At 35.5% G+C, this 27,288-nt stretch overlaps 1 long non-coding RNA gene across 2 annotated transcripts in view; it reads left to right on the forward strand.

Annotated features, from left to right (window-relative positions):
* The window catches only part of LOC135298676 (uncharacterized), a 218,709-nt gene that overhangs the window by 127,649 nt on the left and 63,772 nt on the right, over positions 1–27,288 (forward strand). Inside the window, exons 20-22 of one of the 2 annotated variants that reach the window (XR_010360712.1) lie at positions 210–277; positions 1,765–1,838; positions 3,316–3,678. The exons of the other annotated variant lie outside the window; for it this stretch is intronic. This is a non-coding gene — a long non-coding RNA (uncharacterized LOC135298676). Of the gene's footprint in view, positions 1–209; positions 278–1,764; positions 1,839–3,315; positions 3,679–27,288 lie in introns of those variants that run through there. 2 annotated transcript variants of the gene reach the window in all.

The raw sequence follows: 27,288 nt of genomic DNA on the forward strand, positions 1-27,288 counted from the left end.
TTTCTGAATGATTGAAGAGCCAATGTGTTTATTCTTTAGAGCACAATAGATCTTCCTCAAGATAACATGCAACCCTGCTATGAGGGCTTTGACTTCTGGCTTGTCATGCCACTCAGCCAAGCTGAATGTGTGACTGAGTTATTCTTATGGGAGGAGGGAGAGGCCTCCTTTCCCACTCTTATGAAGATCCTGTGTTTCTGACCACATAGGAGGAAGGAGAGAAATGCAGGTTTTTTTCTCAGTTTATGAATACAATTGGAGTGAGAAGGGTTTTGAGGTAAGTCTTTATCATGTGCACAACTGGGGTCAATGACTTCCATTCTCACAATGCCTACTCAGGGCACTGCACTGAGTCCTCAGCATGGTGCAGGGATGGGTGCATTTCACCTTGAAAGCTTTAAGGTTAGTGTCTGGCATCGGTGATTACATTTGCAATTCAAGTTAGTCTATTTTCTGCTTTTTAGCTTTTATTCAACTGAATGTAGTGCTTGTGAAAGGTGTTCAATTGTTATTTCTGTAGACTGATCCTCCCCTTGTCCAACACTACCCCTTCTGGTGTCCCTAATGCTGAAGAAAAAATGTCTTAGAAGTGAGAATAATGTTTAATTTTCATATAGCTGTAGCAGTTTTAATGAGTATCTATGTATGGAAGAACTTAAGAGAAATCTGAGCCTATCCATGTTATGGAGTAGTAGCAAATAAATGACAGTGACTGTCACCTTGTGGAATTTATACTGGTTTTAAATGTTCTGCATTAAATTTGGGGTTATGCAAATTGATGGGGAAAATATATGAGGCTAAACCAGGCTTAGTGAGTTTCTGGAAAGCAAAGTATTATATCCCAAGATACTGGGAAAATGGGTACATCAGCAGGGATGTTTTGTTGGGTTTTCACAGACACATTTCTAGCATGTAATGCATTGACAGCCAGATTAGGGGGAAAAAAAGTGGAATTTTAAATATGTTATCAGACTAATTTAAAGATCATTACTAAGGAAATTTAAATAATTGTTATTATAAAATAATATCATGTTCCAAAACATGACGTGGTTTTGTAATATGGGAATAACAGAATATGATAATGTTGTCTAAAAAAGCGAATGCACTTGCAGACCTGAACCTGAGCAAAGCTGAAATTCATGGTTCCCATTAGAAGCTGTGTTAAAATAGGGGGGGAGGAAAAAAAGAGTTGAATGCCAGTTATGCATAACTCCTGTGCAAAAAGTTTCCAAAGAGCTGCCATGTGCTGTGTATGTTTAAATCATTCCAGCTGCTGGAGATTTAGGGGAATTGTTCAGTGATATGGGGAGAATATTCTCTGCAGTTTTCTGGGAGGCAGCATGGTCTAATGGCAGATTCATTGCTCTGGAGAAAGCGAACACAAACATGCATATCTAAATTAGAAAATACAGCTGTAAACTGTCCTGGGTGTTTCCTCCTAGCTCAAGAAAATAGGAACAAGGCAAGAATTATGTTCACTTTCTGATCCTTCAGAAAAGAAAGCCACAGGTACCAAATGAAGCATTTCCTGGAGGTGTTTATAGAGCAGTCCTTCAGATCCCTTAGAATTCATGTATGTATCTGTTTTTATATAAATACTTAGAGGTTAACCAGCTATAGACTTAAAGTGCATACCTGTTTCTGAGTGGTTCTAGAGGAAATTTGAATATTTCCTTCCAAGAAGGAGGATTAAGTCTTAATGTCTCACATCTTTGGTGGGTTAACTGAACTAGAAATAAAAAAGGGGAATGTCATATCTTTCAGCCATGCTTGTGGGGAATCAGGATTCTGCTGCATTTCAGGATGCATATAGAGTGGGTTTTCAGCTGTGCTGGGAGGTAAGCATGAAATAAACATCAGGTTACTCAGCTGTGTAGAGACATAAGCCACTATTAGTCTTCTCCACCAGAGTTTTGGTAGTCATTAGGAATGTGAGTTTGGAAAGCTGGTAGGCCTCTGAAGTTTTTCTTTCTAGGCTAATGTAGCTGTATGGAGATTACAAATTTAAATTTTTGAGCCATCTGTAAGTCTCACTTTTAGACTTAATGTATGGATTTGGATTTTAAAGCCTGTCTTAGCCAAATGAAAGTGAATTTCACTAAATCTTGGAAGCTAAAAGTGTGAAATTTGAAATAGGCTCAGAATTGGAAGTCTGAGTTTGCTATTTGATATTATTGAGTGTAGTGCTAGACTACCATTTGCAGAAACTCTTTTCAGCCCAGAACATTAAAAGAATTTTTCAAAAGTCAAGTAAGATTTCAGAAAAGATACAAGGATAAGCCTTTTAGGAAAAGAAGAATTTTGTAATAGTAAGAAAATTTAAATTGCTGAAATGAGGGTATAAAAACATTTTGAGTAGTCATTATAAGTATGTTTTTGGGGATGAGCTATCCAGCAGCAAGTAATTCTTCATGATGTGGGAAAAACTAATGCAAGATCCCATTTGCATTGGAAGTTAGGTAAATTAAAATTAGAATTAAATGTGTATTTTTAGCTTAAAGTACTGCAGCTATTGAAAGTATGTTTGAGGATATCATGAAATGTCTCAATTATTTTTATGATATGAAGTCTGTAAATTTAAGACTGGATGTGCTTCCAAAGGTGAGTGGTAAATCAGAGTCAAGCTAATGACACAAACACACACACACATATATAGGCTCGTTGGTTTTTCATGCAGGAAATAATTCTAAATTTTCTAAATTCAGCTAATTGCAAGATGTTGCAGGCAAAACTACTTGGCACTTCACATTTAGGGAGCTATTAAAGGTGATGCTGGAAAATGCTAATTCCTTCTCTTCTAAAATCAATGTGCTAGGGACGTGTATAAGCAGCTCTCCTTTGGTGCATGATGGACAATAATTGTTCTCTCAAGGGAGGTCAGTTCCCCCCAGTTTTAACTCCCTCGTGTGGCCTTTTACTCATGGAAGAGATAAGCCCTCAAACTGGTGAGCTGAGCAGGGAGGAGGCACTGTAACTCAGCTGCACAGAGGAGGAAGGGGAAAAAAAGTCACTTAGTGATCCCTGACTTTTGCATTGTCTATAGTACAAAACCAGAGAGAAGAAAAATTGCTTTTCAACATCTGTCTCTGTGCACTGAAATTATTTTAGCTAAGCTACCCAGGCAGCAGAGAATGGAGACGGGTTCAACTATCTATAGCAAAAATATGGCATAGAAACTTCTACTTAAACGTGTTGATTGGAATAGTTTTGGCAGAACTGTGCTTTATTAGTCATGTCTTTACTTTTAGAAAAATCTTTTTGATAAGTATTCATACAATATGACCAGCTTAATGTTTTAAAATTTTTGTTTTGCAGCAGAATAAAACAATTCCATGAGATGTAAGGAATCCAGAAATGCTCATGAACAGTAACTGCTGATTTCAACCCGCAGACAGAAAATATCTGAGCTGTGTTATGAGAGCAATACATGCATTCAATTGAAATCAGGATTGCCCTGTGAACAAATACCAGAGAGAATAAATTTGCGCTGATTACAATTAGTGTCAGACTGATATCCTAGAATATTTAATCTTACTTGCAATGCCAATTTAGGAAATGCTTAAGCACACGCTTAAGTATAATTAAGCATATGCTTGGTCCTTCACTGATTTGGGGGTTTTCACTGAAATGTGTGCACAGGGCCAGCAGCCTCCCTGGTAAATTCTGCAGCCCACATAAATGCTTACATTCTGATTTATTTTAGTGTTAGAAGAGAAACTGTAATTCATTATGCAATTACTTAGTCGAGAGTTGTAGCTCCTGCTGGCTGTGACTGTGTATAAAAAACCCCAACAAAGGCACATTAGGAATTACCTCGGAAAACAATAAAAAACAATCTCTGGGTACTTAAGGATATTGACACTAATTGTGTATGTTAGAGGACAAAGCTCCTAATTCAAATCAAGGAAAATTACTGGGTAGGCTTTCCCCGAGCAGTTATCATGATTTATGGGATTTCTGTGTGAATGATCATAGCAGTGGGCAGATGGACTCTTCCTGTGGTGCTGGAATCTTGACTTGATTTGATGGGTAGTGTTTTTTAACTCCAGTTACAGTACTATTTTAGTGCTTCATCAATCTCTATATCCTCATTTCATATTTTAATGCACAAGATAGCAATCCTAAATGAATATATATTTATTTTTAAGGCATAACTCATCAAACTGGAGATAATGGATTAATGTGTTGTAAAGAAAAACCATCCTCTGTTTAGAAAACAATGTAACAAAACCTGAGATCTTAATGGTCACTGTGACAGCTTTTTAAATTTGATTTCTTCAAGAAAAATGTTAATTTAAATGTATGCTGGATTTTCGAGGTGATTTCCTTTTATTTTGAATATATCACTGAAAAGTCTCTGAACTAATTAAAGATGGGAGGCCATCTCAATATAATTTGTTTTCTGTTGATGCCCTGTAGTTTTTTGTCATTGTATGTCCTGGGGTTCCTTTAAAATTCTCTGATGTCATACCATTCCCAATAACAGCTTTTTATCCTTTATAAATGACACCTCTTGATGACCCTGGCCTGTTGTGAATATGGAATTAAGAAATGCATTTACTTTCATTCATAGCTTTGCTGTCAACACATTATTTTTGCCATCTCTCTGAACCCCACTGATCTGCCTTCTTCACAATGTTTTTAATGTACTTGGGGAAAAGTCTTACCTCAACCTCTTGCACAGTTTATGTCCATTTTCCTTATTTAGCTCATCTTTCCTCATTTCAGTTTCTACCTGTTTTATATTATATCTAACATATAATGCCTTTCTATCCTTGATTGCATTATGCAGGTCTGATTTCATCCAGGCTGGGATCCTCTTTCCTTTCTCACCTATTCAGCCAAATGAAATGCAGAAAGACTGAGCATATTATGCAGAAATACCCTATGAACAAACATTTCTTTGCTTTCATAAACTCTTTACTTTCTTCAGACTTGTTATTTTGGAGTTTTTATGTGGATTTGTTTGTTTTTATTGTTTGAGAGGATTTTAAAGTGTTTTGTTAGTCTTTTTGTTTTATGTTTTAGAAGCTTAAATTCTACAAAAATTGGTCTCATTTAATGTTTAATCTTTTTTGGGTGCATATTGCTATTTGTATCTCCTACATAGCCACAGAATAAGCCAGATTTTTTTTTTCCCCCCACATCACTTTCTTAATAAGAAAAATACTTTGTCTCTACTCCTAAGTCTAGGAAGAGTGATTTCTAATACCACTTGTTGTGCATTGATTTATTTCATGGCAATGAAAAAGGGTAAGAATATAAAAGAATAAGAATATAAGAATAGATAAGAATATATTTCCTTTCATAAGTCATTGTCACTGACAGAACAGGTTGTCTGTGGTGTGCAGATGATGAGCTTGCTTGGTTTGGTCTTAGAGTTTCAGTAGAATTCCTTTAGTTGGTATGATCAGTGACTTCCCTCTGTTTTAATTTTGTATCACTGTAACACCACTGATTTCTAAAGTATAGCTGTATGTATAGATTGATCTAAGGATGGTGAAAATATCCAGGCAAAACACAGAATTTTACAGATAACTTGAAAAATGTATTTGAGATTCAGATTACATTGAGAAATGTGGTGGATTTTTTGGCTGGGTGAGGGATCTGAAACAATCTCACTATAAAGAACAGAACTTAGCTCATCTGTGAATATATTTTTACATTTTAAATGGTTTGATTCCACCTCAGATGAGCAGTATGACCATTCATTTTTGGTCAGAACCTAAGTGAGGCAGATTGAGTTCGGCTACACTCATAACATTGTGTCTGCAACTGCATCCTTGACTCTGAAAGCAGGAATATGGCACTCCAAAATGGCACTCAGAATCACAGAGTGGACTGGGTTGGAAGGGACCTTAAAGATCATTTAGTTCCAACCTCCCTGTCATGGGCAGAGACATCTCTCTCTAGAACAGGTTGCTCAAAGCCCCATCCAACTTGATCTTGAGACTTCCGGAGATGGGGCATGGACAATTTCTTTGGGCAATATCTTCCAACCACTCAGCACCCTCACGTTAAAGAATTTCTAAACCTACCACATTTTTTGCCCCTCTCTGATAGTGACTAGATTTTTCTTGGAACCTGAAAGGAGCTGCTTTAATCTACAGAGGATATGCTGATGCTGCTTTCAGTACAACAGTAACATGGTCAGACTGCACAGAAGAGAAAGAATTAAAAAAAAAAAAATAAAATGCACACTCCCAAAATATGGCTCTGTGTCTAGACAGAAGATTTCTGGTCATGCTAACAGACTTCAGTATTGCAACCTAATCAAGAAAGTTGCAAGGTTTAAAATCTCATCAGCATCAGCTGAGTCAGCACAGCTGAAGATCAACCTCATGAGTTAACCTCACTTGATTGCAATGGCTGATATTTGCTAGCTTGGAGTGTGGGAGAAAACAGAAGGGTCAAATGTTCATTATGAATGTTAAGTCATTATTTTTTCCTCAAGATTATATTATTGCAAATATTATATAATTTATTATATATGGTATAACATTACATTTTAAAAATACTTATATATAATATTTATATAATATTCTAGTGTATAATTACATATATTATATATAATGATATAGAATATATGTCATAATTTATAAATTGGCATATATATATTATTATAAGTATATTGCTATGTTATAATTATATAAATATATATAGTATTCTGTAATTTACAAATTGGCATATTTCTGACTTTATTTCAAAGTGAAAGCAAATTAGGCTCCTACTACAAATGTGAAGGAATGTATGACAGAAAATGATTCCTGATACCATTGTGCAGAAGCCTTGGGGTAAGGGTAAAACAAGACAATCCTTTTCTTTGCCTACGCTCATATTTCTGTTTTATTTAGCCTTTAATTTGAAATGAGTGAGAGATTTTTAAAGCATTGTCCTTGAGTTGTGCCAAGTGAGTGCAAATTTGAAATGGTGAGTCCCCTGTGATGCAGCCTTTCCTCACTCATTGCAACATGAGAGAAAAATGACAAAATTATATCTGGCTGAAAACCCAAAACCTCTTGGAGAGTGGAAAATTGCCCTTGAGGTACGTTCATCAGTTGTTCTGTTTTCAGTAGAATATTCATTTGATAAGTTATAAAGGTAGTGAATAAATGGTATCCTATCTTCTGCTTACATACTTAAGCTACTTGGTAAATGATTTTTCTTTCCAGTTGGATTGGTGGGTGACAGCTTTTTCCTTGTATGTCTCTGTGTTTGTCTAGCTAAACAGATTATTTTTACTTCTGTGACATCTACTAGTAAATACATGAAAATTTAAGCTGTAGCATTTAGGTGTTGGCTTGGAAGAGTTAAAAAAAATCTGACAAAGTCTAGGGAAAACAGATAAAGTATCAGTTTGCCCTCACAGACTGGACTGAATATGAATATGATAGTTAATGTTAACCTTTTGTTCTATCTTTGGTCTTGTTTTAAGCATTTGGGTAAAAACTGATGACTTTTTGACCTAACCTATGTCTCTTATCTCTGCTAGTAAATATAGTCTTATAATATGGATTTTCTGACCATGACACAGGTTGCCAAAATATGGATTTTTCTGACCATGATACATGTTGCCAAAACAGGCCATGACTGACAATATTATTCTTTATTATGCATATAAATGGACTTCTCAAAAGTGGGTGTTATTTTAAACTATATTAAAACTTTGAACATGTCTTTTGAGCTGTGGAATTTCCTTCCACAGGCATAGGTCAGGAAGGATCTTCACTTATGGAGGATGATATTTAGGAGTATATTTAGAATTCTGTTACCTCTGATGACATAATCCTGACTCCAGATAATAACAAACCAGCTTTGTTGGTTCCTGCTGCATGATGTGGTTGTTCAGGGTTGTTGCAAAGCTTTAAAAATTTCTTTAAGCGTGCAACAAAAATATAACAAACTCTGTGCTGGAAAATTCTGGCTGAAAATAACCAAGCATCTTACAAATATTTTAAAGAATTTTTGCTGTCTGAGATGGAAAAGTGAGTGTGCTCCTCTATAAATTGCTGTTAGGTACAAGTAGATTTTTCATTGTTTTCACTAAGATTATTTGCTATGATCAAGACATATGTTAAAAAGTGGAAAGGACTAGCAAGTAAAGAAAAATTATTCTTTGACACACAAAACTAAAATGTAAATAATTACTCTTTTGATGAAACAGCCTACAATGTAAAAAGTGTGCTTTCTACAGTGTGCTTTCATTTAACATCAGTTAAATAAATCTGCAAGGTTCACATTTTCTTCAGATCATTTTATGCTGATCTATCAGTTTTGTAAGCTGTACTCCAGTGGGGAAAGGAAATGTTCTACTCAGTCAGTGCTAATAATTGTTCACCCCGACATGGCATTAATAAAAAGGTTTCTGTTCCAATTTACAAATATATATTTGAAAAAAGCAGTTTGTCACTGAAACTCTTGAAACAAAACAGCTGGTGTGCATTCTGGGTAACATTATAAGTTTCACACCATGGGCTAGTTTTGCTTACTGCATTGACCAATTTAATTGTGCGCAAAATACATTTCATTTAATTCATTATTGAAGTAATTACTGTCAAATGGGTTAGATCTTTGCGTAACGCTTTTAAGTGAGAGCAGTATGCACTAGTTTTGATCAAGTTTTTTTTCTAACCAATTAATTTTTGGGGAAAATTGAAAAAGAACAAAACTTAGGAGCAATGTCACACAATTTCATTGAAGTTTTCCTGTTGCTATGTTGCTCTTATCTTTCTTATTTTTTCCCTCTGGGTTTTGCTGCATGTGGAGTTGACTTTTAGAGACTGAGTATGAGCTGATGTGGTGTATTCTTGTTTCTGATAGTGACTTCTGCTTCACCTCTCTTTTGGTGCCAATATGCATAATTTGGTTAACTCTGCAGCCCACAGTTTTCAGGCTGAGAATGACCCTTGAACAAATAGGGATGACACAGTCTTTTTAAAGCAGCTCTAATTTATTGATTTATCCCAATTGCCCAATCCACCTTTTCTGGTTTCCCCAGTCCCTTGCTTACAGAGTTTGTGCCAGTTGAAATTTCATAGAACTGCAGAAGTGACTGCCCAGAGCACCTTTCCTTCCTTCAAGGCACTTGTAGCCTTATAATTTCCACAGAGGAGGGAAAAAGAATTCCTTAGCAGCTGTCAGCAAGTCAGTCATAGATACTGGAATTATTTCATCATTTTGACAATGTGCAGGCTATCACTCAAAATTAATGTTCTTTCCTGAGGATTATAGAAGCAAAAGCTCTACTCAATTAGTAAAGCAAGAGCAAATCAACAGGCAAGATTTTTGTCTAGTTATTCTCCTCTCCAAAATATGAGACATGTTGATTTGATGTCTACCTACTAAAACAAAAATCAGCTTAACAACATATATAAAATATAGTCCTTAGATAAATTTACTCAGATTTGGACATTTCAAACTGGATGTTCAGTCTACCTTTGAAAGAAGGAAAATTTTGCTTGGGAGCAAGAAACAGTTGAAGATGGTAAAAGATTACTGAAAGGAGTGAAAATCTTTCCAATAAAGGTCAGAGTGCAGAATGTCTGTGGAGCTGTGCTCTGCAGGTTTGACAGCTGTGTGTTGAGTTGGAAGAGAAGCCTCAAGGCGTGCACCAGCCTGCAGTGGAGGAGAAGAACAGGGAACATAACTCCTGCTCACTGCAGGCTGCCACAACACCTGAAATAGACAAAACTGAACCTGTCTTCTCACTGTGTCTAGAAAAAAAACCCAAAAAACCCCAGACTGTGCCACAGAACACAGGACAAAAATCAAAGCAGTCATGCAAAGGCACAAATTCTCAGATGCTGTATACATTGCACCAAAACAAAACAGAACAGACTGATGTAAGAAAAATATTGAATTGTTGGGTAAATAAGGAAAAATAAATGACCTTATGGAGTTTTTAATGTGGTGTGTTTAAGGGCAGTTGATACTTGGGGGTGATTAGTTTACGACCACAATAACTGAATTTTTCAAGTAAAGAAATGTCAATTTTATGATTAATTTAATTTCAGCAGTTTTCAGATATGACATGATAATGATTTCTAAAAGCTGGAGTGCAATTTCAATTAAAGATGTGCAGGTGGTAGGAAATTTGCATATTAAAATAACAATTCTTTATATTATTTTGAACTGCATTAGATAGTATGTTCAGTTTTCTCATTATCATAAGGCATTTGTCTTTTATCAGTCTTTCCTTCTGTGTGTTATTGTAGCTTTATCTGCAAGGTGTTTTATTTTACATTTTATAAAGGAAATTGATGGTATAGGCCTATTTCTAAAAGTGTTACAAAAACCTTGTAGAAAGCCTTATTTGTTGTGAATAAGCACACTTGGAATAAATTCATCCAACTTGTTTTCTATTCTACTTGCTAAAAACCTCTGTGGTATTGCAGAGATAAAACAGCATAAGTGCTTTGTTTTGAAGGAATGCAATAGCTGGATAGCAAATTATAAGCAAACAAAAATAAAAGTTCTAGTGGTGAAAAAAGAAGTCTCAGAATTTCTTAAGATGCCAACCTCGCCTTCTCTGAGAAGAATGGCATTATCAAAGACTTGTTTTAGACTTGATTTTCATCATAGCTGAAGGGGCCTGCTCCTTAGAAACACACAGCAGGAAGGCCTCACTAAATATTTGCATTTGTTGAACAGAAAGCTGAATTGATTATGTTTTTATTCCAATTCAAAAACTTACTTTGAGTTGTTCTACACGCGTGACTCAACTTTATATATTGCTTTATATAAGTTGTAGAGCCATTGTACAATGCTGGCTATGCAGTGGGACTCAACACATTACATACTCTTGGTATAAAAATGAGAATGAAAGACTGAACTCAACTGCTTTAGCTCACTGAGTCTAGCTTTGCAGGAAAGAGGTGAATAAAATGCTTTAGAAAGAATCATCTGTGCTTATGTTGTAGTGGAAGAAACTATAAAAAGTGAAGGTTAGGGACAGTAAGAAAACCTCTCAAGCTTAACGAAGCAAAATATTGGCAAGGAGCAGGCAAGCAAAGCATACACCAGCAGTCCTCAGTCCAGGGGAAGTGTCATGATAAATAGGAGGCTTTGTCATCAGGGGTTTCCAGACCCTTCATTGTCTAGGACAGGCTCAGGATCAAAAGATAAACTGGGCAGTACAGACATAAAGCAGGCAGTTCTGTAGTGCTGTGGTGCAAAGTCACATATCCCTTAGCATCCCTAAGCTAGGACACACATGCCTCTTGAACAGGCATTCTGGCTTTACTGAGGAAATCTGAATTTCTTCTCAGGAACTCTACTAGCTTTTCAACTCAACTTCCTTGTTTTGTACCTTTTCTCTGCTTTCAGGAATAAAAAATTTAGAGTAGTGCCTTAGTAAAAAGACCCTCGTGTACATGAAAGTTTGAAAATTAATGAGTCATTTTTGCTTCAGCTCACGTATTGTCATAGTGAGACAAACCCATTTGAATTTTAGCAATTTTTGTTTTGAGAAGACATTTTCAAAATCTTAGAGAAACTCAGTCTTAAAATTGTTAGATTGTGCATCCAATCACAGATGCCTTTCTCATCCTGAAATACCTTTCATGCTGGTTTCAAAACATTAGATTAACTCTATATTTTTTACATGAAATAAAATTTCACTTAAATGGCAGCTGTGGTGGTGGCATTAGTTCATATTACATCAGCCCCATCAACTTAATCCAGTATAATTTGGTTGCCATATGCTCACCAAAACCTTGAGTATGTAGGGAACAAATCTGGTGGAGAGTTTTACACAGCATGAAGAGGTGTTCCTCTAGACCGTGGGTGACATGGGGGAAAAGAAACCTTAACTGAACACTAACCCAAAAAACAAAGCACAGCTTTCAAATGTGTTGATATAGTTAGATAGTAGTACAGGGAATTTAGACACAAGTGCAAAGAAAACAACAGATTAAGAAAGTTAAAATGATTCCAAGAGCTATTAAGATTTTTTCTTTACATTTTTAACTCAGGCTTCTTGCAGATAACTAGGACATAGAGTGCAAAAAGCTGAACACTATAATTTGTGTTCTCTGAGTTTTATAATGCTTATGGCAAAAGGAGGATAAGAAGTGTTAAACAGCATTTGAGATTGATTAAACGCAGAGTGAAAGTGAAGAATTGATGACTGCAAACCCATTTATCGTGACTATAAGATTATGATATAGAGCTACTGGGTTGCTAGATTAAAAAAACCCTAAAAAATAAATTATGCTCTATAACTAGGCTGCTAAAATACTTGTTTTCCTTTGTTCCTCATATCTTGTTTTTACTCTTAGAGATTAAGTAGTTAATTTATAATTTGCAATCCTCTGGATTAAGGAGTTAAAGATTAATGGTTTAAGAAGGGTTGGTAAGCATGCTGGGTGCAATTTACACTTTTCAAGCAGAACTCAAGGATTACATAGACCCTATACCATATTTTTTAAAAGAGGAATGAAGTAGTAACTACTTGCTGCAAAATTTACAGTCCCTAAAAAGTCCCTAATCTTCTATTAGATATTTCCTATATCTGAAGAAATGTGACTAGACTTGCTGGGTTCACTACCTTCTTCCTTTCTGAAGAGAATATGCTGAAGATGAAGAAAACTCAGGGATACACTTCCAGTATAAATACTTGATTGCTAGTAGACAAGGGACAGTAACATTCAAATCCAGAGTCTCAGTTCACAATGTCCTCATCAAATAAAAATAGGCAGACAGCAGACAACTAGAGGTGTCCAAAGGTATTTCTATTAAAAAAAAAAAAAGAAAAAGGCCAAGGGCAGAGATAAAAATACTCTGTAGATCAATGGTGGAATTGGGTTTATACTGAAAATATATATGATGTGTAGGATAGAAATAAAAGTAACCTTTAGTTATGGAAATATCTCTGCAGAATATTTGTAAGGAATAATCTGCTTTCTGTCTCAGCACTGCATGAACAAAGAAAACATCTTACTCTATCAAAATTATGCTCTCCAAATTATATTATGTAGTACTCTTTAAAACATGTTGTGCTCTGCTAGCATTTGTTTTAGGTTGTGCAACTTTTGATAAATACAGAACACTGTGGGATTTATGGGAGAAGTCCCACTTGTCAGGATTTTTTTTTGTATCCTGATGACTTTTCTGAAAATTCTTTCTTAGCAAACAGCAAAATTTCATCTGAATACTAAGTTCTGCCATCCATAAGTTATGGCAAACTAGGTATTTACAAGGAGTGGATCATCTAACCCAGTTCATACATACATAAAGAAAACTTGTTCCTCATGAGATTTTCTCATTTTTCTTTGAAGTCCGTGTTATATGCTGGTGATGTTTATGTTCTTACCTTGAACATAAAACTATTGTGGCATTAAGATATTTTAATTGAAATAAAGCTGAGAAGATTGTGGCCTTGTATAAAACATCATCATAGGATATTTTAAACTTATTTCATCTTGCTGTATATGAGCACTTATTTCAGCCATCATTCTAAGACGAAGCTTGTTTAAAATAGGTGAGATTTTGTTTAAACCTGTTTAAAGTGGTCATGGAGTCCTGGTTTGGAGGCTCAGGCTCCATACACGATGTTGAAGGTAGTTCCTTGTTGGGTAGTTATGTGCTGTTTCTGGTTCTGTAACAGACTTTATGGGCACCATTCTTGGTTTTTATTTGGCTTCAGCTGCAGAACTGTAATTCACAAAACTAAAATTTAAACATACTGTTTCTTTATTACGGAAACCATAATTTTTATCTGAATGCAATCTGATCACTAAATGTGATCATGAATCATTGCAAGCTGAGGTCCAATTTCTTCAGATTGCTATCATAAAGAAAACATGTATAGTGTTTAAATGGACAGGCAAATATTCCTAGTGGGCAGATTAAGATAATAAAATGAAAACTATAGCCTAAGTTTCTGTTGATATTGATAAACAGGTTATATTTTCCCAATCTCTATTATTCCAATATTTACTCACTAAACAAAATGTTGATGTTCCTGGTTCTCCTATTTTTAAAGCGATAGCAGTTGCAGCACAGCTGTTCTCTGGTGAGGGCAGTGTGATCTGTTGACAAGAGAAATCTATGCATTAGTTTGCATGTTCCTTCGTTGTCAAAAGTGATGTATTTGGAACTTTGGATCCTTGAATGTTTAATCTTTGATGTTTTAGCATGATGAAACCACAGACCCATTACTCCTGTTCCACCAGAACTTGGGAATGGGAGCACTTTAGGTACTCAAGGCATTCCTTCCCTGGAGGCACATCCACAGGACATGTCTCCACACATTCTGGCACCACCTTTGGGCTGGCTCATGTCACAACTCCCATTTTACTCAAACAATCATTGTCCTATCTTAGTCTTAAGTGCTCCTTGCTTCATCATTCTCATATCATCCTGGATGAGCTGTTTATTTCCTGTGTTTGGCAGAGTGGGGCAGGCCTCCATTATCCACAAGAGGAAGTCTTACTCTGATTAAAAATGACAGCATGCACCAGGAGACCTGTAAGTGAGCACAAAGGAAGCCGTAAACATTTCTCTGTGTAATTGCATGACACTTGGAAAGACTGTGTCTGCAGGAACAAGTGATGCTGATATTATGAAAATGCAGCTTCTGCCTTCCAAGCTCAGTCAGGAGATCAGAGTGAAGCTTAATAGCAATAGTGCATCTCACACTCTGTCTTGTTTGTGCCTGTAATTATTCAAACATGCACATGAATGCTTAAGCACTCTGACAAGCCTAGTGTTCCACACATTAAAAAAAAAAAAATTAATTTGCTTCAGAAGAGGATAATATAGTTCTTCTTGCCATATTCTGACCTGGCCTTAGTAAAGAAGATACATCTTTACTAAGAAGATGTACATCATACATTCTTTACTAAGAAGGTACTTTACTATATCGTACTTAATGTCATTTAAACTAATTAGCATTAAAGTTTCTGTCAAAAGTAAAAAATGTGCCAAGGGATTGGCTCATTTTATATGGAAGAGGGATGGAATGCCTTTCTCTTACTTGGAATTTCTCTATACCTGTGGGATGGGGAGGAAATAAAAAGTTGGGCTACTTTTGCCCAGGAATTTCTGAGAAATGTTTATTCTGCAATTTTAGAACTTTTCTGAGATTTTTGTACTGCTGGTTTTGAATTTGGAAATGTAGCAAATTTGGTGGTAATTGCCCCTAATACCATTCTAGATTAGAATCTCATATTTGTTTAGAATATCATATTTGCCCACAATTGTTTAAGAAGACAAAAATAATTTAGAATATTTTTTCCCTCACAAGACTTTTTGTCTGCAGTAAGCGCCACAACTTTTCAGAGAAGGGATTTTGCAGAAGTGAAGTGGGCATTAAAAAAAAATCCGTTGATATTTTATTTTATTTGTTATCACTTTCCTAAGTAAATTGCTATTTTTTTATTAGTTTCACAGACTTTAAATTTTAGCCATTGGATTGAGCTATGCAGTTGCCTCCAGGATGAAGGAAATGTTTCTATTGTATATAAAGACTGGGGGGAGCTACTTACAAAAAATGGCTGTTGTATGTGGTGAAGGATTTCTATTTGACGAGTGGGAAGATTTGGTTTGTAACTGAGCTACTGCCCTAGGGAAAAAGGAATGCAAAACAAAAGACATTTATGCACTCCTGAGTGCATATATCAGCCTTGTTGTGGAATGAAATTCTGAAGTTTAAACAAGAAGACTCTGGAGGAAAGAGCATAAAGAGATGCATTTTGAGCAACAACACCTTGTAGCTGGGAGCTGTCAGGTTTTGTATCCTCTGTAAATTGACAAAGGAGGCAGATCCTGTAACGTGCATTTACCAGCATGATGCATATTGCAGTGAGATTTGTAAGGTAAAGCTGTGTTTGAAAGCATTAAAGGGACAGATTTTTGTACAAGGGTCATGTAAGTAATCACATAAAAAGGAGAATGATGACAGAGCTTTTGGGAGGGACAAAATGAAGCCTAGGATGTGGTTTGACTCCTGCTGTTTAGAAAGAAACCTACACTTATGTAATAGTGTTTTGTTCATATTTTAATGTAAGGGTGGAGATCAGGTTTTTAATCTGTAAAAAATGAATTATTTTGTACTGAATGCATCACCAGAGCACAGTGTGTTTGTTTGTCCTAAGGAACTGCTGTACTCAATACTTTTAACCTTAGCACACAGCAGTTCTCAAATTGTGGCTGAGGCTTCCCTGGGGAGGCTCACCTCTCTACCAAGTGAGATCCAAGCAGATGTCAGCAGCATGACTCCTTTATTGTTTTTCTTGAGATGTAGAGTAAGTATAACCTTGCAATGAGTATTTAATCACGAATAAAGAATAAGAATCCTGAAGGGTTCAAATGTTTATAACTTTATGTATCTGAAAAACTTGGCCTTAATCTTTTCTTCAATTTTTATGATCCAAAGACCTGCCTAAGTCACTACCTAAGTCATCTGCCTAAGGTCACTGGGCTTTTTTTCCCATGTTTCTGCTCAATATTTACTGTTCTCTAAAGCTTTTGTAGTTTTATATTGAATGGTTTCATGGCCTTACACGTCAAAAATGGATGCTGTCCTCTGACCTGAAGTGTCTTTGGACACTGCATTTTCCTCTGAGGGAAACCTTGAACATTCCTTCTGTAGAAACTTTTGGAAACTTTGCCACAGCCCTCCCTCTGAAGCAATTTGTGAGAGAAGCTGTGTAGGTTTTTTTGAAAATTACTATCCTGGGTGGCCAGTGTAGAGAAAATAATTTTTTTTCCTTTCTTGAAAATTTTGTAAGTCATCCCTTTCCCCCTAGGGTGGAGTTGGCATAAGAAAATAGGGATAATGACAGAGTGGTTACTCAGAAATCTGAAAATGAAATATTACTATATTTACAAGATTTGGTGAAAGAATTGTAGTGTCAGCAAAATGAAGAAAATGAAAAAGCTCTGCAGGTAGAGAGGTGTTTGCTGCTGAGTGCCAGTGTTTTATGGAGCTTCAAAGAGAGTTTTGGACTGTGCATGAAAGAAAGAGAATTGTGCAGAAGAAATTGTCAGCTGTACTGCTAATAACTCTCAGGAATAATTTATTTTGACTCAGACCTTTTTGGTGGAGGAGTCGGGAGACAGTGAGCTAATCTGTTGTTATGATATAAAGAGCAAGACGTGGCATTTACATTGGCATATCCATTGGATAAGGAAGAAGAAGCATTACAACCCTCAGTTAAAATTGAAACTTCAAGTGACTGTCAGAGTCAGCAAACTGCTACTGAAACAGTGCTGTGTGCTGCTACCAAAATGGCAGCACACAGCACAATGAACATTAATTGGGTGATAGTGAAACCCAGTCAGAATTGATTTTGAGGTGGAATGTCGAGGGGCAGTGTGTGCTTCCCAGGAAGAAAATAGTTAAAATCACCAGAGCAAGGGTCTTTTGGCAAACTGCCAAAGTTAATATTTATACTTCACAAGTGAGAAATGGAAATCTGTTAATCTTAACCCTAAAGGAAACCAAGAGTCTCTGCTATCACAGTGCTGGATATTTGCTGCAACACAAAATAGAATTTCTGAAGTTATGGCTAATTTGGGCCTACTGACAGTTGCAGAATTAAGTATTGCAAACCTAACATTAGAATTCCTGATACCAGCACACATTGCTTCAACAGTAGAGGGATTCCCTTCTAATTCTCTTATCAGTCCTGTTTATTACAGGAAAATTAAGTAGCAATGCTTTTCTCTTAAATGCTGCTGAGCTAAGTTTTGTGGAACTGGTAACTAAAATTCAGTGAGCTTCCTAGTCATGGATGGCTACCCTAGTTGTAAAACAAATGTATTTTATGATTCCATGTCAGAAACCTGACAAGGCTGAATTAGCCCTTACCTGCATGGTAGGGAAAGGGCAATACACTTCTAATTAACTACTGCAGGAGTTAGATGTTGTGCTTGCCTCAAAGCAGAGGAAACCCCTCCTGGAAAAAATTAGGGGAAATAACAGCAGTGGGACACCACCTGAGAAATACCAAGCCCAAGCTGTTAAACAAATTGAATCACTGAAGCATCACTTGTCAGGGAAGCTGGTGGTGCTGTGTTTTTCCAGGAATGCCAACACCTCTATCACTGAAGATCAAAGGAATGAGTTCCAAGTGGGGAAGCCGCCGACAGATTTACATGGGGAAACTCATAGGAAACAGTCAGAAATATCAGGTAACCATTTTTCCCTTAAGCGCTTTTTAGCTTGTGGTTACTTTTCTGTTATAAGTAAGAACAAAATCAACACTCAGAATTTTCACTATTCTTTCATAGGAACCCAATAACAGAAACAGACGGAACTTTTAACTGCCCCCATAATTGATTGTACTATCAGTTATAAATATTTGTGATTTGTTTCTGTGTTCATTGAGAGGAACTTTTTGGGAGATCAAATATTAGTAGGATTATATGAGACAAATCATTTTATGTATCATTAATTTGTTTTTCTCTAAGGTTTGGGGTTTTTTTTAAATTTTTTTAAATTAATATTGGTGTGGGAAAAAGTTGTACTGTTGTTCCATGGATGCATACTTTTGTTTCAATGAGTTGAGAATTAGAAAATCCAAGCAACTATGACCTGGGAGTTAGTAAAAGAATCCATCATTTAAATGTGCATTTATTGTCTTTATTGAGCAAGGTGATCTTTTTCCAGTACCTCCTTCAAATCTAAGAATAATACTTGACTTTTAACAGTATTAGAATATCCATCGCATGAGGTATAACTTGTATGTGTCCCTAAAATTTGGAGCATGGAGAAGATTTATGTACAATAATGAAGTGAGTTTTTAAACTCACCCATTGCATTGCAATTTGAAGTGACTTTGGCTGGCAGTGATGAAGAAATCTGCTAATTTCCACTGCCTCAACAAAGCCACCATGATTATTATGTGTGCACACTGACTGTGTGCTGGAAATCATGGCTTCAGTTTATGAAAGCATTGTAGAACTCTTACTGCATAAAGAACTTTATTTTGAAGGCTCAGCTTATACTTTTATGTTTTTATACAGCCAAAGACCCATAAACAACTTTTATGGTCCAGCCACAGTGGGACAGATAGCTGTGGTTGTATCTGTGTGGGATACAGAGGTATTGAGGTTTAGCTAAAGGACTGTTATTACGGTTTTTGAACAGTAATTACTTGAACTGGCCTATTTGATTATGCTAATGAATTCGTGCTTTGATATTATGGATGTTAAAATTCTTTAGCTCTCTATGGAAGTGACCTAAAATAATTCTGGTCCCTTTTAATGACTATGACTTCATCAAGGTATTGTGTTCCCTAGGAATTAGAGCTATTAACCTCAAAGAGAAAACTGTACAGAGTAATTTTTCCTGCAACCAGTCATGGGTTTTAGTGCTGAGGAGAGGAGAATGGGGATAGCTATCATTGTTTTTAGACAGAACTGCAAAATGCCTGATATGATTAATCTTTCATCAGTTAAAAAAAAGATAGGATAACAAATGGAAAAGAAAACAGAGGAACAAAAAAACTAAATAATAATATCTGCATGGGGAAAGTAGTTCTTTTTTTTTTTTGTCTCTGAACTGAGACAAAACAACCAAATGCAGAGTCTATTTAGTTACTGTAAATGGATATCAGATTTCTTATGCAATCTCACACGCAGAGACCAAAAGTTTACCAAAACTTTTTTGAAAGACTAATCCTGCAGTTTAATTCCAGTATGCCTAGCCTAGTACTAGATTTTAATATCTTTTTGGACTGGGCAAATGAATGGACACTAGCTGTCATTCAAATGCCTGCTTTTTGGTGAAAGTTCTATATTTTAGTTGACTCAGTGGTGAAATTCTGTCCTGTCCACAGAAGTGTATTTTTAACATGGATTATTCTTAGCAGATAGAAGTGGAAATGTGAATAATGCAGGTGCATTCCAGTACATCATATGGATTTTACTCATTGGTTAACAAAAGCTTGGTGCAGAGTAACTTGCAAAGAAAAAAATCCCATTAGCTTTTACCAATACTCTGGATTACTGAGGATACATTTAATTAAAAAAAAAATTCTTCTCAATCTAAAAGGTCCAATCTAGTTTCCTTTTACTCACACAGGGAATGCAGTTGAAATTGAATTAGAGTATGTAAATCTATGCCTTCTTGCTGTAAGGTAAGGTCTATTCAACAGTACTCTTCATGGGTTTTGTAACACTACCTAGAATAAGTATTTTTCTATGATATTTTGCCTTATTTTGAAATGTAACCTCTTTAAAAGAAGCCAAAACCATGCCAAACCAACAAAACAATAAAAGAACAGGACACAAAAATCCTCCAGAAAACCAACATTTGAATTTGAGATCTGAATATATCCTTGTCCATAAAATTGAATGTTTAACACTTGGAAATTGCAGTGAGACAGCCATCCTTTCAGTAGCACCCACTTAAAGATGGTGCCTTGAGGGTATCATTACTAAAATGAAATTACTACTCACTCTTCTGTGGTCTGGAAATTAAGCTGGAATTTTTGTAAGGGGCAGATTTCATTGTGAACACTTCTGGTTTTGCTTTGCTAGAGTAACTCTACTTGTGAGTTATTCTAAAACCTTTACACAGAGCTTTCATAGGTTTCCTTCATAAAAACATGGTTAAGCACAAAGCAGTTTTCTTTGTTTTCTTACAGACCTTTAAATATATCTGGTGGCCTTTTATGCTCAGAGTTTTTCAAGTTGTGTTTAATCTTTATGTAATAGAGTCTATGACAAGCTCCAAATGAAATGCTGGAAATCCTAAACTAAAGGATTCAAAGTATCACTGAAACCCTTCCTCACTGCCCAGGCCCAAGATAGATACTGCTTGAGAGATGAAAGAGAGTAGATTTTGGAAAAGGGTTCAGCTTTTTAGGGTTTTAGCACTCCCAGGTTGTGAGTTGCTTGCTGCTAATTACAGCATTTGGAAGAATTCCTTTTAAAAAAAGCAAAGGCAACAGGGATGGTCAGAGCTGTAGAGTTGTGATCCAGCTGATACCCCATGGAAGACTCAACAGTTCAGCAATTCCTAATTTCAAAAAGATGTGTTTAAGAAGCACTTTAAAAGAGGTGTCTAGACTAAAATGCCACAGAGGAATTTATAGCTTGTGGGGTTTTAACATTTTAGAAATTGACTTTTATTCCGCATAATATTTGTTTGATGATCAGTCAACAGTTAAGCAGAAATTTTGTTGTATTCTTTATCTAATTCAGTACTGGTTCTGTGGGCAGCAAATATTTAAGACTCCCTGGTGAGTTAAAAACTGGAGGCAAAATAGTACTCTTACTGTGTTTGTATGTAAATCTATCTGTGCTGAAGAAATTTATCAAAACAGTAGCTGGTAGAGACACAAACTGAACTCTCAGCAAAGGCATTCTGAATCTGGACCACAGCTTGTTTTGGAATGACTTTAAATTTTTCCGTCTGTTTAGTCCCACAATGAAAATCTGTTCATCCTTCAGGCCCCTCACCAGTTCCTGGCTTACAGAATTTCCTTTTTTTCCCATTGGTAATTCAACTGGTTGCATAGGGATAAACTTCAAAATGAGAAGAACTCAATCGGTAGTGGAGGGGGAAGTATATTTGTGATTTACCAACTAATGAATGTTCTTTTTGGCATAAATTTCAGCTGCTAAAATCTCCCTGGCCTTGTATGGATTGCATGGAGTGAGACCTGAAGGCATTATTTGGCACTTAATTGGACTGTGTGTTTGGGAACAGATTTCCTGTAAAACAGTAAGCATGCTTTAACTCTGCTTTCATTGAGACATCTTTGGGATTGTTAAGGAGAATAACAAGGATGTCTGAAAGTAGGTTTCTTAATTTTGGTGTGCAACTGAGGCAGCATTAAATGGCAAAGCAATTTGAAAGTACTTGCTACTGTGAAGAGGAAAGTTTTCTTTTCAGTTTTAAGTATTTTGATATGTACGTGTTTGTTCTCAGAAGTGCAGTAGAGCTTTGATTGCTTTGAATAAAAATACCTGAAACCAAAGTTTGGTTTTAGTGCAGCTGAGTTTGAACACAGTGGAAGGCCCATCTTTATAACTCTTAAGTAACTTCCTTTCTCTGGAGGTTTTGTTGGGTTTTTTTTGTTGTTGTTTTGTTGGGATTTTGTTTTGGTTTGGTTTTTTTGGTTGTTAATTTTTTGTTGGTGTTTTTTTTTTTTTGTGTTTGGTTTTTTTAAATTTTTTAAAATAATATTAGTGTGGGGTTTTTTTGTTTCCTATGGAAAATAGATCTGAATAAACCAATAATGATGTACAGGCTCTGAGGTGTAAGTAAATGTGTTACAGTGGTGCAGGTAGACCTGATCTAGTCCCGGTGATATAACAAATGAATTCCATTGTGGTCATTACAGAACCAAGAATATTGCAGCACTGAAATTTGGGGTAAATTATCTGATCATTTTCTCTTCCTCTGACACCAAAATATAACTCCCTGATGAATGCTGCAGTCTGGAGCCATATGTGATTCTGCTGCTTTGCCAACGTGTTTTTGGTTTTATCGCCCATTTTTCACTCTTGAAAAGGAAACTTCTGAAAAAGATAAAATTAAATTGTAGATTTAGACAAAAAAAAAATCATGTTTATTATGAGAAAATGTCTGTCTCAGAAAATCAATATAGAACTTTTAGAGTGTTTTATTTCAAGAAAGTTATTTTTCTCAGACAAAGTCAGAGGATTTTATTGTGAATTTTATTTGCATTATTTCTCTTCTGTTGAGAAATAGCGAAATTTCCATGCCATACGAATTCCCCAGCTATAATAACTGCTGAGATTTGTTTATATCTCAGAACATTAAAAAATTGAAAGTAACATCCAGGGTGGAGGTGAACAACAGCAAACTTGTCTTGATTTTATTTTTTTGTGGTTTTTATTTATTTTACTCTATAATGTTCTGTGCAAAACTTGAAATATATGGACATCTAATTTTTTTAATTAAGAAAAACTCATTTAAAAATATAGAAACATTGATATGATACAGCTTTGAATATTTTTTATATTTTTCTTCTGCAAACTGAAATTTGCATAGGAGGAGAAAATTCTGTCAAAATAATAAAAAAATTACAATACAGATGAGAAGATATTATGGGAGATGGGTGTAATGTAAAAAAAAATTGAAGGGATATCATCAGAGGTAACAATTTTAGTATCTTATAAAAGGTAACAAATTGTTCTCTCTCTTTCCCCCTTAATAAAAAAAGAAAAAGTAGCTACTTTTATGAAGTAAAAATGCCAGCTACTTTCATCTTCCTTTCTTAGTTATTTAAGCTAGCATTCTACTAGGCTGGGGCTTTGTTATGGTTGGTTCTTCTAAAGTTAGATATTTGAAATGATAAATCTTGCAGTATTTTTGTAGAGACTGTCATGAAAAGATTTTCTTTTTTTAATATTTGCAAAATATTTTTTTAAATATAAAATAGACTTGTGCATTTTAACTGTCTCAGGAATAACATCCTGAATCAGTCAAAATAGTGCCTGGGCTAGGATGCACAATGGGTTACAAAGTGAAAGTCCATAAATTTATGATGTGATTGTCCAGATTGCTCCTGGCACTGGCAATTGAAGGGGTCTCTTTGCTCATGCCCCAACAAAAGAATAGCTTAAGGCAATCACGGGCATTTTCTTGCTTTTAGCTAAATGAAGCTGTTTCATTACTTTCAGTTGATGTGTGTGGGCCCGTGCAATCAGGAGAAAATAATGTGAAGGGGCTGGACTGAAAAAAAATGGTGCAATTTTTGTCTTTTTACAGAAGAAAAACCAGGAAAGAGTCCAGCAGTTTCCTTAAAGAAGGTCTTGTTGCTTAAGTTTCATTACAGTATTAAAAAGTGTCAACAATTCATTTAGCTGGAAAGTGCCTTACCCATGTGAGAAGAAAGAGAGAGGGTAGAATCAAGAACTTGCGGAATTCTGGCATTTCATTTGTTGTCACATCATATTTGGTTTTTTCTAGTCCTGTAAAAGTTTCCTACCTGCTTGGGTAACATCCCTGACCCATGCTTGCTCTGAGACTACATCACAGTGCCAATACAAAGAGGTCTGAAAGAGGGCAGAAGTTATCCTTCCACAACTGATGCAATGTGTGATTGTTTTTCAGATGAGGAATAGATTCTTCTCTTCCTTTGCCAGTACATTAAGGTTTGGTACTGCCAGAATGAAGGGCAGCCAAAAATGCTCACTTCTAGCAGATTTTTCTAAAAGTATTTAGAAATATTTAGGTCTAAAAATATTTCTGAAAGGTTTCACCAATTTTTTTTTCTGTTATTTTAGTCTGAGTAATTTAGGGATAGCAATGCACTAAAGCATTTAAGGGAAAAGAAGTTTTGAGCCATTGGCATTCCAGCCTCATTGGAGGCCTGATCTATTTTCAGTGACAATGGCTGAGGGGAAGATGATAAAAACATCTGCAGCACCACCAGATTTTAATCTTCCCATTCAGAGTTCTGAAATAATCTTACAGATGTCTGCACCTCATTACATGGCTACTGGGGGATTGTTTCATCTGGCACACTTTTGCAGCCCGGGTGTACCTTTAATAAGCAATCTGGCATTAGCCTGTTTCTGCCACTGGAAAGCAGAGAATTGTGATATATCAATGATACTGTTAATTACACTGCTGTGCTAGGCATCATTAAAGCTCATAACGCTGAAAGGCGCATCAGGAGGATTCACTTTTCCTTAAGTGAATCAGCACTGAGAGACTCAAGGAAACTGTTGCAGGTTTCTTTTTCCTGGCAGTCCATGATTCAAGATGAAAGGTGATTACTTCAAACCCTCTTTTTACTTCAAACATTCTTCTCAGAGTAAAAGGAAGTGGCTGTTTCATTTGAGACTGTTGACCAATGATGGAGCTCTGTGATTTTATGAAATACTTCAGGCATTCCTGCATGTATCTGCCCCCTCATAAAGGGGACTTGTTTTATATAAATTTTGATCAAATTCCAGGAGTGGAGGAAAAGAAAAAGCAAGAAACTTGGGATAGTATATTATGTGTGTGTATTTAACAGAATTCTAATGAGTAAATTACAGAAACTGCTTTTTAACAAACAAGACATAGTTCTAGTGATCCAAAAGCATATAAATTGACATGTAGCATAAAATTCTTTCCAGTCAGTACTCATCTTGATCTGAAGAGTACTACTTTCATCATAGGAAAAGTGCAGTGACTACATGAAAGCAACGTTAGCAGTTATATGTGGTTTTAGGAAGGTATAATTCTTTTAATAGGTTTTAATGAAACATTATACATAAAAAATAGTTAGCAAGGAAAGCCAAAATCAATAATTCTTAATATTTACATGACATTTGCAGTTATTGCACAGCTTGCTTGGCTTGTATGTTAAGTTGTTCCCTCAGCCTAAATTTGACTTTTAATTAAATTATGTGCCCTTATATTGTACATTTGAAGAGCGTGTCTTTCACAAATGCCTTACAATAACATAACTAGAATACCTGAGCTGCTGGTACTCTAATCACTGTCATGGCAAACTAACTGTTACAAAAAAGATGCATAAGATCTAGTTAAGTCACTGAATGTGTGGACTTTATTAAATACTAATTAAAGTTCTCTTTAATTGAAATGGATTATTACTTGCTTACATTAGTCACGTTTTCTTATCTGTAACACCAGTTTCTGAAGCTTTTAGATATTAGAAGTGTCCAGTATATGTGAAGAATTGCATCCTGTTCTCTCCAAAAGAGAAACACCTGACCCATCACCTTATTGTCTTCAAATTTTTGTCCTCCTGTTTTATACAAAAGGTTATGTGTCAAAGAAGGGAGTGTAGCGTGCTGTGAAATATTGAATTATATATTTTTTAATGAGCTTAAAGTTGAAGGAGCTGTTATAGTTAAGTCTGGTATTATGAAAAACAATTTTTTATGTTTGAGTACTTATAAAATCAACAGAGATACTCTATGCATTCCTCTTATTGGTTCTTCTTAATTTCACTCAAAATGTGAGAGGTTAACTGCATCAGAAATCAGTGAGTTACTTTTTATCCATGCTGTACTTATAAAAGCTGAAATCCTACCTTTGATGTAATCTAGCAAAGCAATTGTTGCCTTCTGGTTGAACAGCAGTTTCATGTGCCCATATAGCATCAATTTGGATTTCAAGATAGTCTATTGAGAAGGACACTCAGAACACAGACTGAAAGACTCTTTGTGTTGGGTAAAATATCAGAAGGATTTTCAGTGCACTAAGGTTTTATTTGTACTTTAAAGGACTGTCAGATTCTGTGATGAAAATTGTTGTGTAAGGAAAACCTGCTACAATTCTGTGACAGATTATGCAGGAAAGGGTAATTCACACCAAAATATGTTCACAGTTAATTGAAAGTGGAGAAAAAGTTTCTTTACTAACCATTAAAAATAATAGGACCTTCATTATCCCAATACTCCTGTCTTCATTAATAAGATTGGACTGGTGAAGGAAAAAAAGCCATTATAGAATCTAATCTGCTTTTATCACAGGCCACTATGCAGGAAGCTCCATGAGTTGCGAGACTAAGAACTCTTCTAGCCCGATATAAAATAGTTCAGAACAAAGAAGAGATATAGAAGAAGAGATCAAAAGTTGTCAAGAAAGTGCTCAGTATTTCAGATCCTTGGATCAGTTTGAGAATTGTCAAGCAAGGCTCTGGCAGAGTCCTAATATTGACCAATATAGCGAAAAAAAGAAATGCTTCAATTATGTTTTCCTGACTTTATATAAGGTCAAATCAGGAATTTAATCAGGAATCACAAGTTTTGATTTCTTTTAACATCTGTTCCTTAAACCTGCAATGTAAGCTGGAGAAATTGTTTCCAAAATTTTCACTCAGTGAATATTTGTCAATTACTTTTAATCTTTCACCATATATCTGTGTAGAAAGTATTTCTTTATTATCACAATGTTTTAGATTTGAATGAGGAACATATAACTAATCAGTGTGAAATTTCTTCCATTTTATGTCAATTGTCTAAAAATAATTTCACTAGTAATGAAATACTCTCTTGTTAACACCAGAGCAGCCAATCCATAAAGGCAGAAAGGTGACAAATCTTGTGATTTCAAAAAAATCTTTCTTTTCTATGCCTCTTACCTATATTTTAGTGAGAAGAACTGATACACAGGGCCAAGTGTTGAATATGTTTCTTAAAGGGACAAAACATAAGCTTCTCACCCAAAATATTAGCAACACTAACAAATTATGAATAAAATCTCCTTTATCCACCTCCAAAAATAAAAACATATATGTATGATCAAAAACAACTTTGTTTTTCAAAATCACATGTTCATATTTATTTTTCTTATTTCTTAATTGGGCAGGTGAACTCAATCTTCTCAAGTCTGTCTGAAAT

Source organism: Passer domesticus, chromosome 4, assembly GCF_036417665.1.
Source record: "Passer domesticus isolate bPasDom1 chromosome 4, bPasDom1.hap1, whole genome shotgun sequence".
Lineage (NCBI taxonomy): Eukaryota > Metazoa > Chordata > Aves > Passeriformes > Passeridae > Passer > Passer domesticus.